We start from the raw sequence: 20,887 nt of genomic DNA, 5'->3' as shown, positions 1-20,887 counted from the left end.
CTGTGCGGGGTGCGCCGGTGCCGAGGGGGGGGCCGCTGGTCGCTCCGTGGAGCCTGTGTGCCACGGAGCGACTTTTGGCTGTTTGACCCTGGGGGGCCGGTGGTCGCTCCGTGGAGCCTGTGTGCCACGGAGCGACTTTTGGCTGTTTGACCCTGGTCAAACAGCCAAAAGTCGCTCCGTGGCACACAGGCTCCACGGAGCGACCACCGGCCCCCCCCTCGGCCCCGGCGCACCCCGCACAGCTGATATACCCTTCTGGGGCCATACGCGGGAGAAATCGGCCCGTCGAGTCGAGCCAAAGTCGGACGGGCGGTGGCAGACGAGCGTTCACAAAAATTGATTGAAACATCATAACAGGACACGACAACAACATATAAACACATCAAGAAGATAAAACTTAAAATCAACTCGAAAAACATCTTGATGTCATTAATTGTTTGATTTTCACAGACGAGCGTTCACAAAAATTGATTGAAACATCATGACAGGACACGACAACAACATATAAACACATCAAGAAGATAAAACTTAAAATCAGCTCGAAAAACATCTTGATGTCATTAATTGTTTGATTTTCACAGAAGGCAAATGAGTACATTGGATCTAGCCAACTCGCTTGATGAGCTTGGTGAAAGCCTCGTGGGTGAGAGTCTTTACTGATGGTTTGTCACCAATGCGTTCGGCTATCTCTTTGGCATCAGTGATGCCTTGTCCAAGGCTAAGGCCACAAAATCCTAGGAAAGACCCTGCACCTTTATCACCAAAGCTATAGATAGCTGCTTCCCTATTTACAAGAATACATTTATGGGCATTTTGGGCTATAGGGGCTTCAGACAGGATGGCGCTTAGGGCTCTGCACTTCAAAAATTCAGCTTGCGCATCATTTGAAAAGTCATTGTGAATTACGCGAAGCATCTCGGCATTGAAGCTCGGGATGTAGTGCCATAGCGCAGCATCTTTCCCCTCCACCTCCTTTCGTGCTCCACCCTTTCGGCTTGCGAACCAGTCCATTTCTCTTGCGGTCTACAAAGTAGATAGAAGAATGAGTTGACTTCAAAAAATTACAAATTAAGAAGGGAAGAAATTGGGTGTACTACCTCAGTGGCATCATCATGATCCGCAAGGTCTGCATCACTAATATTGATGCTCCCGAGGCTGACGGAATCCGAAATGGCAAGCGGCTTGTGAGGGGCAAAGCTAGTTTCTGGCACACTCTCGTAGAAATCCTTGCACTGGGATATTTGTACAAGAGTCTCTGCCACAAGGGACTCTATTGAGGCATGATTTTCCGGGAGCGCAAGCACCTTTGTGACATCTGCGGAACTGAAGTGAATGTGGATGTCATCATCTTTGGACGGCTGTTGTGTGTCTCGCATGCCCGCGTACATAGCAATGACTGAGAGAGTTTCATCCTAGTGTAGCCCAAGGACATGGGCGATGTCATCCAAAAATAAGAACTCTACACCTTCTACTATGATGGGGTGTAGAGTTCGCACTTCGAGCTCTGGAACTTCATCCATGACATCGTCCCCTTCGATGTCCCGTTTCACAGCCTCAGCTTGCGGCTCTTCCGCCGGAGTCACAAGTGCAAGAGATGCTTCTTGCACTGGGGTGACAATCTCCTCCTTTGGGTCAGCTTCCTTGATCAAGAGATAAGGTGTGGCTTTCTCTGGAGGAGTGGCCTTCCTCTTTCCCTTGCTTTTCTCTGTTCCCTCTAAGATCAGGAGGGCAAGAGTCATGTCCCACCTCAAAAAACTTGTGCCAATGTTGCCCATTCCAAGACCTACCAGGTTATCTTCTTCCTCCTCCCTTAGATATGCGCTACTAAGGCCTTTGAGGAATCTTGCAAGCCTGAACCTGAAATTTTTGTCCGCTTTGTAGGTATGCTTGATAAGATCCACAGGCACCCAAGTTCCCTCCTCGTCTTCAAAGTTGACACAATATTCAGCCATGTATGTGTCCATGTAGCTAGTGAACGCCCCAAACACGTCATTATGGAGTTCGGCGGTGCCTTCCATGTCAATAGATGTCTGAAAGATGGGTGCAAGCTTCTCGATCAAGTGACCGAGGTCAAGCTTGTGCAATTGAGATAGGAGAGCTTGGGCAGGGGTGGCCATGCTTGAGTAGCGAAGAAGGCGAGGGGACCGCAAAGATGCCGAGAGTGAGGAGATGAACTCAAAGTGGCCAAAAGTGACTTATAAAGAGGTCTTTAAAACTTTTTTTATGTTTAAAAACTCACTTAAAACCTCCAAAAAAATAAAAACACGCGACAAAACTTAAAAGTGCACAAAATTGAACGCAAATTGCGAGTAGCCAAAATTGTTTTGAATTAATCTCTCAAAATCTGTTACATAGCTTGCTTGATATGGATACATCTGGGGAAGGGAATGCTTTTACAAAAGTAAGATGCCTCTTTCCTCTTACGTAGAGGTGTGTTATCAATCACAAATGAAAAGTCACCTTTCAGTGCAAACCTAAGGCCTAAGTACTCCCTTAGGTTCGCCATATTCCAATCAACATTTACTACGATATCCCACACATCAGCTTGCGTGCTAACATGTACATCAAGCTGTTCTGCATCGTTGATGTCCGAATCGAGTGCTTGCCATTCGCCTCCAGTCAGCTTCCAACGTCTGTAAGGAAAGATAATAGAGAGTTGTTGCTTTCCAAGCTGGTACCGAACGACCATCTTCTCCGACACCACCATGCACTTTATCTTGTCACCCTGATGTTGAATAACCTTCAAATCCCACGAAGGTGGCAAAAAGGCACTCATTACTGTGCCTCCCTTTGCAATCCACATTGTAGGAGTCCGGTGAACATCAGCCTCCTTGAACAAAAACACAAACAAATGTAAAGGCATGAAGAACGTGAGAGTCGCACGATGTGACCCATAGGTGCACTTCATTGCATTGCACACATCAATCTCAATCCGACGTCTGGTTAGTGCAACCAAAGTATTGTCGGGCTTTGGCCAATCATGGTTCGTGAGACTTGGTGTAGGGAGCCTCCGTAGAGTCCCAGAACCATCTCTTGACGTGGGTACAATATACTCTGCATGAAAGAAGAAAACTGAGCGCTCTAAAAGCTCTGATGTTGAACAACTAGTATATAGTAGCTTGCCGATTTCAAAGTGGTGCGCCTCAAAGGTTCTAGAAAGGGCCTCTAAAGGCTCCCATTCCACAAATGTCGACGGAAAGATGTCTGCACAGAACATTACAAGAACACACTTGAAAAAATCAAGCTTCCGTAACATGAAATGATATTAGCATGTCTCAGTGCAGCCCATAAAACAAGAAGCACAAATAAAACTTACAATTTGCAGGAAAGCGTTTGTGATTGGCATTGTCAACACGGAGTTGCGATGCCTTGTAGACGTGTTGGATCATCACCTGCTTGCTTCCGTCAGCCCCCTGCTTGAGATCCACTATGCGACCCTTCCAATGGTGTGACTTTAACCCTATGTATCTGCGAGAGACTTTGTGGGCTCCCCTTGTGCTTGGACGCATCGTCACCCACATTCCTTTTGCAAAGGTGCTTGTAACCCACAAGCCAGTGTTGTCTTGTTCGTTGCTGCTGCTAAAGGACTCCACCCTTGAACGAGGTCGGCGACTCATTGTGCTTGGCTAACCGACTAAGCTAAATGCTATGAAGTTGTAGGTGTGTGATAAGATCTCTGCAACCTAATGCTAGCAGAGCATATAAGCTGGCAAGAGGAGTCAAGAATGTGTATAAGCTAGCAAGAGGAGAGTGAAGAATGTGTGCAAGCAAGAGAGGATGGACTTGATGGGGAAAAAAGGACTGTTTTTCAAGCTTTCCATAGCCAAGAAGATCTCTGCAACCTAATGCTAGCAGAGCATATAAGCTCGCAAGAGGAGTCAAGAATGTGTATAAGCTAGCAAGAGGAGAGTGAAGAATGTGTGCAAGCAAGAGAGGATGGACTTGATGGGGGAAAAAGTGGACTGTTTTCCAAGCTTTCCATAGCCAAGAAGGCACAGAAAGATAGATCTAACTTTAGGAGGGAAGGGGAAGGCAGAATGGGGAGGGAGGAGGCCAAAAAAGATTCTTTTAGTTAGAGAGAGACTCAAAACCGAATTGCTAGTTTTAGAGAGAGGAAGAGGGAGTGGGGAGAGGGAAAAGTAGCTTTAAATGAGGGATAATGATGGGGGGCCTTTCTGGCCCTAGCCCACTTTTTGAGGTGGGGTCATTTATGCCAGTTTGAGCTGTCTTTATTAAAAAAAGGTGGGAAATCTGATTTTATTGAAAGATTTTGCATTTTCAGCCCAATTTCTTAAAAAAAAAAACGTATGATTCAAGTTTGACCCCTACATATTAGGGGCAGGGAAACCCAACATTTTTCTCCACATGGCCTTCTCCCATTGCACCATTCCTTAATGACTGTCATTAGGCTTGGGGCAAATGAAAGGGCCCAAGAAGACCCCAAACAAGTCCTAATGGTGAGCGTTCTGGTTGCCAATGATGCCATAGGTACACCGATGAAGGAATGATTGGAAATTAGGATTCAACCGGATATTTTGGAGGATTATGATCAGTGACACTATGGTTTTATTAAATGATTATTTTAAAGACAGTTGAATCTGTGAAAAAGGCAATTTCATATTGGGTCTGTAAGTGGTGTGACTAGTTTTAAGTTTGCATGAATATCCAGCTAGGGGACCTGGGAACTCTTTTCCCTAGTACCCGAGACAAAACCTAACCAAACTCCTAATTGGATCCCTTCAGTGGTTGGGCGGTTGGCTAACCCATAGGACTAGATGGGGTTAGGCTGGATTGATGGATCCCTAAAATGAGACTCAATTCTGTTATGGTACGATAGATAAAGTAAATCTCGAATAAAAATTGTTCTATGGAAAAGAATCAACGGCTGTGCCTCTCAATGAGGAAAAAAGCGTTGATCTCTATGATCCAAGTGCAAGTTTCTTCCTTGATCTAATCAAGTGTCTTTACAGGTTCGGTCGGATCAGTCTGGTTAGTGATGACCTTGACTACGTTAGATTAAAAAATATCCTAGAGAAATCGCCCGTGCTTTCTGGGCGAGGCCCCAAGTGAGAGGCTCTGCCCTCCGCAAGAAGTGCTACTTCCACTGCTAGCACCCCCGAATTCGTTGCGCGGAGGGGGAAGGGATCTTTCAGCTCGTATCAGAGCAAATTGGCTAAAGTGGATCAACAGAGAAGCCAAAAATGTCATAAATTTATGTAGCAGTAAAAGGTTGGAATTGTGTGTTGAAATTCATACAAATTGATATTCAGAATGAAATTCATAAATTGATAATTGGGTCTTCAGATGGAAGTCCCGCAATTGTATGGAATCCCTGACTTGCTTGAGGCAAAGACATGATGGTATTTACCTTATAGTTCCAAGAACCATGACTACCCGTATATACCGAGGGTATAACTGCAGCTCTACTGGCAGTATATACGAGTAAATCTAAGATCTTGAAACTATAAGAAAAAATGCTATCCAGATGATGAATTCGAATGTGGTTGATATGATATTGGTTGAGAATTGATGAGTTGATTTGCATTCTGATTGAGAAATGATGATTCCTGAATTTTGGTTGAAAAGCGATAAGCTGAGCAAAATCACAATGAGGATGAATGGGACGAGTCCCTGTGATGATGTTCGTAATTAGAATGATGATAATGACTTCAGCAAATAACTAAGAGATTAGTGGATTGTGCTGATAGATTGCTATTGTTAACACTTGACCCAGTGAATCAAGTTAAGGGATGACAAATTAAATTGAAGAATAAAAGAAACCCCCTCAAAAAATGAGTGAATGCTCACATAAGATGAAGAGTGGACTAAGGACCAAAGAAAACAATTAAAAAACTAAATTTTGACACCTCAGAGTGGGGATCTCCCCTCATGAAGGAGGCGCCTTTTTTCTCATCATTACCCCCAATTCTTAATCAATAAATTGAGATATTTTCATCTCTTTTATTTCAAAACTAGATCCAAAAAGTAAGCTGAACTGACCCAAAAATGGCCAAAAATTAACCAAACTGATTTGGAAAATTCAAGAATCAGTTTGCTTGGTTAGAGGCTCACTTTTTCCTATAAAATAGAAGCCTCCCCCATTTGTATAAGCATAATGGTGTTTATGCACTGTTACTCTACTCCTGTCCTGAGCCATTTACATTGAATTTCTTAATAATTTAATTGTTTTTGGTCTAATCCTCTCCAAAGTGAATTGGTGGCCACTCTTGCTTCAAACAAGAGTAGAACCCTCAATTCCTCAAGCCAAAGGAGAGCTTACAAGCTCCATGTAAGCTAATTTTCTTACTTATTTATAATTTTTAAATCTATGGTTTTCTTGATTTTTATGTTTTACAGTTGATTGAATTAAATTCAAATGCTATGCCTTGATGAAAAGGCCACCCCCTTCTCTTCTTTACATTACACCCTTTCATAATCCTAGAAAGATTAACTAAGAGATTAATTAAACTCTTCTTATTGTTTAATCTCTTGAATTTAGAAAATTATGTAGATTAGAGTTCTATAAATCTAATTTGGGTTAATTTAAGTCGAATAAAGAATGATGAAAATGACAAATGGTCAGTCATACAAAGGAGGTTATGGCAAAATTTTCTGAAATTTTGTGGAAAAGAAAGTTTGTTTTTATGTTATTCCAAAAGAGTAATTCCCAGCATTTTTGCATGTGAAAGAAATATTTTAATTACTCCATGTACATATTCACCTATGAATATGCATGGATATCATTGATATTAACTATTAAATTTAATTTTTATGTATAGAAAGATGCATAAAGGAATTTTTTTTGTGTTATTCTCATTAAATTTAATTTCTATGCATAGAAAGATGCATAAAGGAATTTTTTTTATTTTAAAAGTGTTATTCCTATTAAATTGATTTTATGCATAAATAGATGCATAAAAGGAATTTCTTTTATATAAAAGTGTTATTCCCATTGAAGTTGATTTTTATGCATAAATAGATGCATAAAGAATTTTTATATCAAAATTAGAATTCTCTTAAGTCCTATGTTTCAATTCTATGAGTAATTGATAAATGAATAGTTAAATACTCTAAGAGAGAAATTTCTTTCGTTTTATATTCACACGGTTTGTAAAAAGAAAATTCAAAAATCTATCAAGATTGAATTATTTAGATAAAAGATTAATTTAATCCTCATTGGAATTCATAACTAATTTAGAAATCAATTAAGTGTATATTCAAAGAAAGAAATGCAGTAAAATAGTAACTGAATTATCAAACCTTTTTGAGAAAGATAGTTCAGGAAAAATCTTATCAGACTCGAACCGTGAATCAGACTATGAACAAGAACAAACTCTTTTGTGAGTTTCGAGGAAAGAAGGTGTGACCAGTTTAGAAAAATACATTCAAAACTCCCGCCAAATCTGAAACCAAGTTTGAGACCCTTCGAATTGATCTCTAGATCAAGGTAATAGAATTCTGGTAAGAAATTCAGAATGCCGATCAAGAAGTTTTGGGGATACTCATTCAAGAAATACTTATTGTATTCAAAAGAAAATAAAGAAGGTGGAATCGTCCCCATTTCTCGGGCAAGGAAAATTTTTCCAATTTTGGTTTCAAAATGACCACCAGATTAGTCTCATGTTCGGACATTCGAGGGCGAGGCCCCGAGTGGGAAACCCTGCCCCGCGTAAGAGGGAACTACTTCCGCTACTACTAGCAATCGGGAGAATCCGGTGCATAGAGTGGGCAGAGGGGTCTCACAGTGATATAATGAAAATGGATATGAATGTGAATGATAAGATGAGAATGAGATGAGAGGATATGTGAAAGGGTGAGATGAAAATGGATATGAATGTGAATGATAAGATGAGAATGAGATGAGAGGATATGAATGTGAATGATAAGATGAGAATGGGATGAGAGGATATGTGAAAGGGTATGGGAACGATTGGATGGATGAGATGATATGTGTATGAATGAGACATGATGTGGATGTGATGTAATGTGGATGGGATAAATGAGATATGATGTGGATAGATGTGATGTGATATAATGTGGATAGAATGTATGTGAGGAGATGTGATGCAAATTGGGATAGATGTGAATGGATGAGATGTGATGGGATGTGAATCGGGATAGATGTGAATGAATGAGATGCGAGGTGAAATGGATGTGATGTGAGGTGATATGGATCGGGGTAGATATGAATGGATGAGATGTGAATGATGGTGATGTGATGAGATGTGGATATGGGTAGATGCAAGTGGATGAGATGTAATGAGGATAAATGAGGAAATAAGTGATGAGATGGAAAATGATATGATTGGATGAGAATGGGAATACATATAAAATGGATGTGGAACAATGTGGAAAGACGAGAGTTTGTTATAGAAACTGTATTTATGACCTGTTTTTAAATGACTGTTTTATGTCAAGAATATTGGGGAAGCATTTTGACCGTCTTGTGAATGAGGTCATGGAGACCTAACTAATAAAGTTACAATAGCTAATGGTGGAGAGTCAACGGAGGATGTCTTGCATAGCAAGGTCGGCCGAGGTCTTGACGAGCCTTGGTTCAATTTAAATGGTGAGCTTCCGATACAGTGGATGAGGGACCAAGGAAGTGGCCTATGAGTGAAGCGCTAGGTGACCTGCGAAGGATCCTAGAGGGTGCTGACCATACAGTGCTCGGGCTTTGGGTCGCTGAAGATACCCACAGGTGCGTCGGGGAAGATATTGGAATAAGGAGTAAGAGTTGTTTTCTAAACTCGGGCATGGATCTGGTTGATTGACCTTGATGGTCCTCAACGGATGAGTCCATGGCTCTTTTATATCGATCTATTGGTTGATCTTGCTAATCTTCAACGAAGATTTCATTTTTATTTTTATAAGTGAATATATTGCCGAGTACTATGAGTTGGAACTATCAAAAAGGCCCCTGAGTGGATAGGTGGTGAGCATTCTGGTTGCCAATGATGCCATAGGTACACTGATGAAGGAATGATTGGAAATTAGGATTCAACCAGATATTTTGGAGGATTATGATCAGTGACACTATGGTTTCATTAAATGATTGTTTTAAAGATAGTTGAATCTGTGAAAAAGGCAATTTCATATTGGGTGTGTAAGTGGTGTGACTAGTTTTAAGTTTGCATGAATATCCGGCTAGGGGGCTTGGGAACTCTTTTCCCTGGTACCCGGGACAAAATCTAACCAAATTCCTAATTGGATCCCATCACTACAGTGGTTGGGCGGTTGGGTAACCCATGGGACTGGATAGGCTGCTGGATTGATGGATCCCTAAAATGAGACTCAATTATGTTATGGTACGATAGATGAAGTAAATCCCGGATAAAAATTGTTCTATGGAAAAGAATCAACGGCTGTGACTCTCAACGAGGAAAAAGGCGTTGATCTCTATGATCCAAGTGCAAGTTTCTTCCTTGACCTGATCGAGTATCTTTACAGGTTCGGTTGGATCAGTTTGGCTACTAATGACCTTGACTACATTAGTAAAAAATATCCTGGAGGAATCACCCAAGCTTTCTGGGCGAGGCCCGAGTGAGAGGCTCTACCCTGCGCAAGAAGTGCTACTTCTGCTGCTAGCACTGAAAGAAAGTAACAGGGGTGGGTTAGTCCCTCACCAAGGGAGTGGCTCATGAAGGAGTCACCACTTAGCATCTCTCGGGAGAAGCTCACCATTGATTCTTGGAACAAATAACATTATCATGAATGAGCCATAATCCCATTTACATTGGTATTTATACTCCACCCAAGAGTTCACACCTACTTACTAGTTGTCCATGGCCTTGGGCCCATAATGCTTTCTTACAAACCATCCCTTCCCCAATGGTTTCGTCCTCGAAACCTCAAATGAATACCCCAAATTCGGAGAAGAATGTTCCATGTGGCTGAATTTACACCAACCCATATTGCTCTATCAATGCTTCATATCCCTCCAATGCTGAAATAGGTTGCCATGAAGCTTCTTCCTTAGGTAAACCTTTCCATTGAACAAGATACTCCACCAAGGTATGAGTGCGAAGTACCTTTTTCCTTGTACCCAAGATAGCTTCTGGAATGTATTCAATCATTCCCTCTTCATTCATTGGAGGTAACTCATCAACCATTTGATCGATCATACCCACATATCCTTTCAAGTGAGAGACATGAAACACATCATGAATCTTTGTTGTAGATGGAAGTAAGAGTTGATATGCAACCTCCCCAACTCTTCGTATCACTTGATAAGGACCATAATAGCGATGAGCTACTTTGGTGTTGGTGCTTCCCTTCAAAGACGCATATCTTGACTTTGGTATTCTCAAAAGAACCCAATCTCCCAGTTTGAATTCCAATGGTCTTCGATGAACATTGGCATATTGTCTCATTTTCTCTTGTGCAACCTTCAAATTACTTTTGCATTGTTGCAACAAAGCTTGCGGCATTATGGTTAGAAGTCTCATATGTACCCACCAACATAGGCAAATTGACCTTGTAACCATATAAAGCCTCAAAGGGTGACATGCCAATGCTCACATGATATGTTGAGTTGTAAGCAAACTCAGCCAAAGGTAACCAATCATCCCATGTGCTTTGAGTATCATGACAATAGTGGCGTAGATATGTTTCCACCCATTTGTTTACTCTTTCTGTTTGACCATCGGTTTCGGGATGATAGGCGGTGCTTGGAGTAAGCTTGGTTCCCATATATTCAAACAATGTTCTCCAAAAAGTGCTCATGAATTTGACATCGCGATCACTCACAATTTGTGACGGCATACCATGCAACTTGAAAACCCCATCAACAAATTGCTTGGCAACATTTTGGGCTGAATATGTGACCTTGGAAGGAATGAAATGGGCCACTTTGGTCAATCTATCCACCACAACATACAAGTTGTCCCACCCTTTCTTTGTGCGCGGAAGGTTAGTAATGAAATCCATTGATATATGACTCCATTTGCCTTCGGGAATGGGCAATGGCTGAAGCAAACCTCCCGGTTTATGTGTAGGATCCTTGTTCAATTGACATGACAGGCACCCACTTACATAAGCATGAATGCTCTTCCACATCCCCTTCTAAAAGAAACTTTTCCTTATTGCATCAAAGGTTTTGTAGACACCCAAATGACCAGCCACCCATAGGAGTACAATGCATCTCTTCCATGATCTTCTTGATAAATGATGAAGTAGGAACCAAGTAGACTTTTCCTTTGTAGTAGAGGAGACCATTTTTCAGCTCATAATGGGGTAACTCTTCACATACACCTTGCTGTAATTTCTGCACTATTTGTGAGGTTTCTTCATCAAACAAGTACTCTTCTTGTATTTCCATGATCCAATCTTTATGCACCTCAGAAATAGCATACAATGAGCAGGCCCACATACGAGACAAGGAATCGGCAACCACATTTTCTTTGCCCTTTGTGTATGTGATTTCAAAATCATAGTTTTGTAGTGTTGCTACCCACCTTCTTTGCTTAGGAGACAAATTGGGTTGTGTGAGGAAATACTTCAGCACCCTATGATCACTTCTCACATAAAAATGACTCCCATATAAGTAATGGTGCCATTTCTTGATAGCATGGAGTATAGCAATCATCTCTTGCTCATACACATGGAGTTCTCTTTCTTTGTCATTCAGCTTTCTACTTTCATAAGCAATGACTCCATGGTCTTGGTAAAGTACCGCACCAATCCCTCTTCCACTTGCATCCGCCCTTATTGTGAAAGGTTTGGTGAAGTCTGGACATACCAAAATAGGTGCTGATGTGAGCATCTTCTTCATATCTTCAAAGCTTTTGTTGGCAATGGCATCCCAAAAGAAGGTTTCCTTCTTCAATTTATCCGTCATTGGGGCTGCAATTTCTGCATAGTGGGCAATAAAGCGTCTATAGAATGAAGATAACCCCAAAAATCCCCTCAATTGAGTAGTGTTTGAAGGAACCGGCCAATTCCTAATACATTCCACTTTCTTTGGATCCACACAAATGCCATCCTTGCTCACAATGTGACCCAAATATTCCACCTCATGTGCCATGAAGGTACATTTTGTCTCCTTAACATACAACTTGTTTTGCCTCAAGACCTCCAAAACCTCTTTCACGTGCTTCAAATGCACTTCCTCATCTTTGCTATAGATAAGTATGTCGTCGAAAAAGACCAATACAAACTTGTAGAGGAAAGGTTGAAGCACTTTGTTCATCAATGCTTGAAAAGTTGCCGGTGCATTGCATAATCCAAACGGCATAACCATGAATTGGTAAAGACCCCTTTCTGTACGAAATGCTGTTTTGAACTCATCACCACTTTTCATCCTTATTTGATGGTATCCGGAACGCAAATCAATCTTTGAAAAGCATGTGGCACCCTTCAACTCATCGAAAAGATCATCCACCCTTGGTATTGGAAAACGATTTTTGATGGTGATCTTATTCAAATCACGGTAATCAATGCACATGTGGAAAGTACCATCCTTTTTCTTCACAAGTAGCACCGGAGAAGCAAAAGGAGATTGACTTGGTTCAACCCATCCCATGTCAATGAGTTCTTTGACTTGCTTTGCCACCTCTTCCTTTTCAACCTTTGACAAACGATAGGGAGGCTTGTTGATTGGTTTGGCATTTGGTTCCAAATCAATAGCGTGATCAACACTCCTCTTTGGCGGCATTGATTTTGGCATGGTAAACACATCTTCATAATCCTTGAGTAGCTTAACCATGTCCACATTTTCGATGCAATCCTTTTTGCTATTATCTTCCTCTTTGCAAAGCTATAGTACATAAACATAGCCCTCTTTCTTGAACTCTTTCTTCATTTGAGTAGCATTGATCATGAAGAGCTTGGACCCTTGCATTCCATTCAATGTAATAACCCCTCCATGATGCACAAAACTCATGAAACTTTTCTGTAAGTTCATGGTAAAAGAGTTCAAAGTGGACAGCCAATCACATCCAAGTACTATGTCAATTGGTCCCAACTCAATCACCAAAAGATCAACTTTGCAAGAGTAGCTCTTGGACAACTCCAATTGTGTACTTTGACACTTCATATTGCAACCCATTGAATCACCATTGGCCACTTGCACCATGTGCTTGTTTGGTAAAGAAGTTGGTTGCATTTTTAGAGTGTTCAAAGACCTTTTATTGACAAAACTATGCGTGCTTCCAGTATCAATGAGTGCATATGCTGTTCTCCCATTCACCTTGATCTTCAATCTCAATGTGTTGGCACCCTTACTTCCCGCATAAGCATCATGAGAGATTGTACACAAGGTAGTATGTGCACTATTGTTTTCATTCCACACGCATAGAGGCATCCCATCATCCATTTTGTCATGAGCAAACTTTAGTTTCCCACCCGGATCAAAAGGAAACTCGGGATTTTCTTCATCAAAACCATCATCATGAGAACCTCCACCCTCATGAGGATCTCCCCATCCTAAGGCATCATTGCATTCAAGGAATTCCTCCTCCTCATGATTAGCATTGTCCTCAGTGATAATGTAGCTTATGGAAATATCCTTGGATTTGCATACTTTGAAGTGATCCTTGTTCCATTTTTCTCCACATTTGAAACATAGACCTTTGAGCCTCATTTCATGCAAACGGTCCTCCTTGATAACCTTGCTTTTTGAACCCCCATTTGCTGGCTTGGACTCATTGTATGTAGCTTTGTTGGACATAAATGGTGGTTTAAATGGAAGTCTATTAGACCCTCTACCATACACGGTAGGAAATCTTGGAAGATTAGGTCTTGTGTTTGCATGAGAACCCATGTCAGTCCTTGTGATCACTTCCCCTTTGATATTCCCTTTGCTAGCCCACTTTGTCAAGTACTTCTCTTCATGAATTTCTGCAAGCATCATTGCCTTCTTCAAAGTGGCGGGTTCATGAGACTTGACATCACCACCAATAGGAGCTTTCAAGCCCCTTATATACTTGACAACAAGATAATGCTCATCAAAGTTGTCCAAGTATAATAGAAGCTTTAGAAACTTGTGAAAATATTCCTTCACGGTAGTGATTTGCTCTAGCTTGTCCCATTCCACAATGTGATTGTCCCTTTGCATGCGAGAAGTAAACTCTTCTGCCATGTCATTCTTGAATTCTTCCCAAGTAGTCATGACATAACCATGAGATTGCTTCCTCCTCCACCAAGTGTGAGCAAAACCTTCAAGATGAAGTGAGGCGAAGTAGACTTTGGCAATCTCGCTCCTTGGGCTGATTTCGAAGTAGAGATCCATCTTGTTTGCCCACTCTTCAAAGTCTTCGATAGAATTTGATTCTCCTTTGAACTTATTAAATATGATTTTGTCCTTCACAGCATTGTCAAAATCACCATGCATTCTTGAACCCCTCTGCCGTGCTCTTGGATCATCAAATCCTCTTCCTTCACCCAAGTGTCTATGCATTTGCTCATCTTCCAATTGCCAATCACCTGCATCTTTAAATCCCTTCTGTTCATACCCTCTTCTTGCATCTTGCATAAAGGATGAAGTTCTTGGAATACTGGCATTGGATCTCTCATAAGAAGCATCACCCATAGGTCTCTTGCCCTTGTCCCTGTAAGAAGAATGTGGCATCATTTGAGGTGGCATCATTTGTCTTACTTTGTTCTCTTCTGACATAGAAGGCTTTCCATCATGTTTGGCATCATAATGTACACCACCCATTGCATTCATATTGGCTTCTTGGTTGAGCTTGAGAGGAGCCAATGCACTAATGGCTTTCTCCAAGTCTTTTAACCCTCTTTGCATCACGTCATCCAGGTAGTGGTGTCGCTTGTCGAACCGTTCCATGAGGTGTTCACCAAATTGTTGTTGCCGATTTGTTTGGTTATTTTCAATCCTTTGAAACATACTCTCCATAGCCATTAACATCATGTCCACTGTTAGCGGAGTAGTTCCCAAAGATTGAGGCATTTCCACTGGCTGAGATTCATCTGGAGATGGTGCTTTTATGGTTGAACTTTCTTCATTCCTCGTTGATGAACTCGTTGCCATCATTGCTTTCGGTTGTCTTTGATCATTTTCATTCCGGGCTCCCTTGTTTTGACCTCCTCTAGTCATTTCCATGCGCGTAATTGATCCCTCCTTGCAAAGACCACTTACTTGATTTTTTTTTCTCTATTCAAACGGTATCCGATTTGGGTGATCTTTATATCAACGCGAAGCTCTCGACGAAACGAATAAGAATCCCCAAAAATAGATCTGAAAAAGTCAACAGCCTTTGACCAATCAACTGTACCGGCTGAAAGTCAACTCTTGATGTTAACCGCTCAATTCTTATCCGATTTGGGTGATCTTTATATCGATGCGAAGCTCTTGACGAGACGAGTAAGGATCCCCAAAAACAAATTTGAAAAAGTCAACAGCCTTTGACCAGTCAACTGTTCTAGCTGAAAGTCAACTCTTAACTTTGACCGCTCAATACTACTCCGATTTGAGTGATCTTTAGCTTGTTTGAAAGAGGTTTTCGGGTAGATTGAAGGGCTTTCAGGACAGATTTGAAAAGCTTTTGAAAAACCCTAGAAATTCAAGGATTTGTCCTGGCTGCAAGTAGGTAAATTTTGCAAAAATTTTGCCATAGTCTCCCCTCTTTTTGCACCAAATCTTAATCAAATCAAAGCATCTCAATCAAGTATTAAAATCCTTATGCATTTGACCACTGTAAGCAAATCAATCCTCAATCATTTTTCCATCTGAGCATGTGACCTTATGGCATCAATTTTGTCCTTTTGCATAAGAAGTCGATGTAGAGGATTTGCTTGTTTGCTCAAGTCGAATGAAGTGGTCGATGAAGCGCGTCGATGCTTGCCGATCTCCCGGCCAAGCACTTCTCACCCCTTCACCAAGTTTACATCCACAAGGTGAAGGTTGAGGCCATTTCTTTACCACCAAGTACCTAATCCTCTTCCTTACCGCGTTACCCAGCACTAACGGCAAGGAAGATTCAAGACATTCTCCCCTTGGCCTCTCCTCCAAATGCCAAGGTACCCTTACTTCATTCTAGATTCTAGGAATAAAGTGGGGTACAATCGTGAGTGGAATGTGGTTACAAGCTCAAATGAATGAGTAGAGTTGACTTACAATTGATTTATAGCATGACTCATGCTCATTCATATCATAATACATGGTTCATAGTGCTTCCTTCATCACATCCACTCATGGCAATGTCAATACATTTCCACATACATCAACAACATCCAAGTGTCACGAAGCGGTGGTCTCGGGTCGCATTCTGGGCACGAGTTCCCGCTCGGGACTAGAAAATCCAGTACAAAAGTGAAAACAGAGAGCACTTGCTGAATCCTGCACCTCAAGACCTATAGATCGTCTCGAAGAGGACGACGAGCCGGTCGTTTTGAGTACTAGAACTCCAAAAACGGAGTTCGTATGAGAGAGTTATGACCAAAAACGTACAACCGACAATGGAAAACGGTCACCAAAAAGTGGGCTTCCAACCCAAAACATTTTATTCAATCCCCCAAATGTGCCAAAAGCTATGCTCACTTATGCCAATATGCAAGGCATAGCATTGAATGGCTATGTGTAGCATTCAAGCATTCATAATGCATAAAGAGCAGCATGAATGGCCATGATTAAAGTCCAATTTTTGAAAATTAGGGTTTTATGTGTAATAAAACCCTAATTCACTCCATAGCTTGAAAGAATGCTTCAAAATTGTAAGGAAGTGATGGAGCAACTCACCAATGTCACCCGGGAAGCCTTAATGCTTGAATTTGTTGAAGGAGATGAAGATTAGGGTCACTTTGGTGAAAAACGTGGGCAGCTTTGGTAGTGATTTTCTGCCACATTGGGAGCCCCATTGCTCATGGAAAATAGGTGAAATACTTCATAAAACATTGCTAGATACATGAGAGACTCAATGCCCTTTGCTCATGTTGAGATTCCATGGCTAGGGTTTGCAAGAAAGCTCCAAACGTTTTTGATTAACAACTGCTAATCAAGATTAGAAATTTTCCCCAATTTGGTCCACTCATTCAAAAAAAATAGGTCCATGTGCTCAGATTTGAACCACAAACTCTACCTTAGCCATATCCCCTTCCCCCATGAAGCAAATGAAGCAGAAATTTCACGAAATGAAAAGAAGAAAAGAAAAATTAAAAATCATGGATCAAAAGCCAGGCTCTGATACCAATGAAAGAAAGTAACAGGGGTGGGTTAGTCCCTCACCAAGGGAGTGGCTCATGAAGGAGTCACCACTTAGCATCTCACGGGAGAAGCTCACCATTGATTCTTGGAACAAATAACATTATCATGAATGAGCCATAATCCCATTTACATTGGTATTTATACTCCACCCAAGAGTTCACACCTACTTACTAGTTGTCCATGGCCTTGGGCCCATAATGCTTTCTTACAAGCACCCCCGAATTCGTTGCGCAGAGGGGGCATGGATCTTTCACTCTGACATCTTTGGATCAAGACATGGATGATATGATAGACGCCCTACATGACACACGGAATATCGAGCGAGAAATAACACACAAAATGGGAGGTGTCCATATCGATGCATGGAACAGGCCTTGAGAGAAGAGCAAGAGTTGCATAGATTGGCTCGTATGCCTCTTTACCATGGTGCATGTATATCTGTTTTGCGCACATGCCTTGCAATTCTAAACTTGCAATCAATATTTGGATGGTCCAATACTAGCATATCAAAACTTTTTACATAAGTACTTATCAACCTTTCCATTTTTATCTCTTTATTTTACCTTTTCTAATCATGGTGGCCAATATGACAGGTCATTGAGAGATCAATTATTTCCCAAGAATAATGAGATACTTATGGACCATATGCATGCAAAGTCCACCTTGTAATCTATTGGTATGATGGATTACAATTCTTACCATGCTTGTCCAACTGATTGTGTTCTCTATTGGCACGAGCATGCACGTATTAAACAATGTCCACAGTGTAGAGAATCGAGATATAGGAAAGATTTCCAAGGAGAAAGGGTTCCTTCAAAACTACCATGGCACTTCCCTATCATTCCATAGATTTAAATAATGTTCAGGTGTAAATCTATAGCATCTATGATGTCTTGGCATCGAACCACTAGACCTATGTGTAAGATTCCTCCTCCCCAACCTCTCAGGATGTCCAGTATCTTCCCCTGTAGTCAAATCCCTCTTCAGAAATATAAAAGACCTTGTTTCTACCAGTTTTGGCCTAGAGAGAGAAAATCTTCTAGAGAGAGATAATTGAGTTTTTAAATATTTTTGGATGGAAAAATATCTCTTCCTATTAAAATAAGTTCCCCCGAAATAGAAGTTCAAAAAGATTTTCAGAAGGTGCATTAGAAATCAAGTATAATCTGTTCAAGAGGCCTTATCCTAAGGGTCAAGATTTTTTCAAAATTTTAAATTGAGGTTCCTATGGGCCAATAAGATCAATCCATGTGTGGGGAGGAGATAAATCCAATTTGTAAAAGAAAAATACCCAAAAATGAGTAAATGCTCACATAAGATGAAAAGTTAACTATGTACATGGGTTATTAGTAAAAAACTATGAGTATTACTAAAAAAAGAGATATTTTGTGTATAATGATTCCATTTTGACACATGTGTAAGGAAGGGGAGTCCTTTCAAGGAGGCGCCTACTTCACATGCTTGAATGAGCTCTAAACTCAAAAATAATGTGATATTTTTATCTCTCCTCTCTCTTACATCAAACCGAATCAAAAAGGAACCAAACTAGGTCCAAATTCAATCAAACTGAATCTGGAAAATTTTAGAAATCAATTGGTCTTGGTTAGAGCCTCCCTCTCCTATAAATAGCACTTGAGCCCTTTGTAAAAAAAGAGGAGAATTATACTATGCCAGAATTATGCTGAAATAATGATAATTTTTACTATTCTCTAAAATTCTCTCCAAATTGGAGAAATTGGAGCTTTCCTCCTTCTTCAATCTCCATTGGTGGCTCCATCAACATACCAAACCAATTGATTGGTTGGGGGCCTCTACCGTGATCAAAGAATCAAGTAATTTGTAAGGTAAAGGGTTTTCTATAATTTCTCAATGTTTCTCTCTTCTCAACCCCTCTCAAGCTTGAGAAGCTTAATTGGAATGGCTTTTTAATGCTAATGAAGTTAATTGATGAATGGTAGTAAGGAAATACATAAATTTCTCAATGTTTCTCTCTTCTCAACCCCTCTCAAGCTTGAGAAGCTTAATTGGAATGGCTTTTTAATGCTAATGAAGTTAATTGATGAATGGTAGTAAGGAAATACATAAATTCTTATTTATGCTTAATTTTAATGGTTTTATGATTTTTGTCTTCTCTAAAATGAATATGATGTTATGCCTCATTGAAAAAAAGCTCTTCTTTAGTAAATCCAACCATTCTTTATCCTAGATGAATGATTAAAGGATAAAATCAAGCTTTTCATAATGTTTCTCTTAAATGAGTAGAAAATGTTTACATTAGAATGATTTAAATAGTTTTGGTGAAATTCTAATTAATTTTAGAGAGTTGAAATTTGAAAAATGGTCAGCCATACAAAGGAAGTTATGGTGAAATTTTCTAAAATTGTTTAAAATAAGTTTTACTTTTTTTTAATTCAAAAAGAGTAATTCGCATCGTATATGTATTTTATAAAGTGTTATTTTTCATCCTAGGTTTAGAAAAACGCATACTAAAAATATTTTATTAAAAAAGTGTTACTTCTTTAGAATTAAATTCTATGCATAGAAGGAAACATATTGAAATTGTTATTTTGATAATAAAAGTGTTATTTTTATCATAATTGATTTTTATGCATAAATGGATGCATAAGAGAAATTCTTTTATATTAAAAGAGTGATTTTTATCATAAATGATTTGTATGCATAAAAGATAATTTTTATATTAAAAATTTGATTTTCATCATAAATGATTTTTATGCATAAATGGATGTATAAAAAAAAATCTTTAATTTTAAAAGAATGATTTTCATCTCATAAATGATTTGTATGCATAAGCATATGCATAAAAGATTTTTTTTATATTAAAAGTGTGATTTTCATAAATTAGATGTATAAGAGAAATTCTTTTATTCTAAAAGTGTAATTCCTACTAAATTGGATTTATGCATGGAAAGATGCATAAAGAATTTATTTTAATCCAAAAGTGTTATTTTCATCAATTTTGATTTTATGCATAAATAGATGCATAAAGAATTTTATTTTTAATTCAAAAGAATTATTTTCATCAATCTTGATTTTATGCATAAATAGATGCATAAAGAATTTTATTTTTAATTCAAAAGAGTTATTTTTATCAATCTTGATTTTATGCATAAATAGATGCAACAAGAATTTTATTTTTAATTCAAAAGAGTTATTTTCATCAATTTCAATTTTATGCATAAAGAATTTTATTTTTAATTCAAAAGAGTTATTTTCATCAATTTTGATTTTTTGTGCATAGAAAGATGCATAAAAGATTTATTTTTATTTCTAAAGTATTATTTTCATTGAAATTAAATTTATGCATAAAAGATTTATTTTTATATTGCAAGTGTTATTCTCATTAAAATGGAATTTATGCATAGTAAAATGCATAAAAGGTTTATTTTTAATTCGAAAGTGTTATTTTCCTTAAAATTGAATTTATGTCTAAATTGATGCATAAAAGGATTTTTATAAAAGTGTTATTCCTACTAAAGTTGTCTTTATGCCTAATTAGATGCGTAAAGAATCTTTATATCAAAAAATTAGAATTCTCTTATATTATATAAATAGATGTGATGAGATGTGATAGGAATCAGATAGATGTAAATGGATGGATAGAAGTGATATGAATCAGATAAATGAAAATGGATGAATGGATGTGATGTCCTGTGAATTAGGATGTGAAGGAATGTGATGGCATGTGAATCGTGATATGAATGAATG

This window comes from Cibotium barometz, chromosome 18 (genome assembly GCF_041138505.1).
Source record: "Cibotium barometz isolate CiBa-2024 chromosome 18, ASM4113850v1, whole genome shotgun sequence".
Lineage (NCBI taxonomy): Eukaryota > Viridiplantae > Streptophyta > Polypodiopsida > Cyatheales > Cibotiaceae > Cibotium > Cibotium barometz.
Note: the sequence above shows the minus strand (reverse complement) of the source record.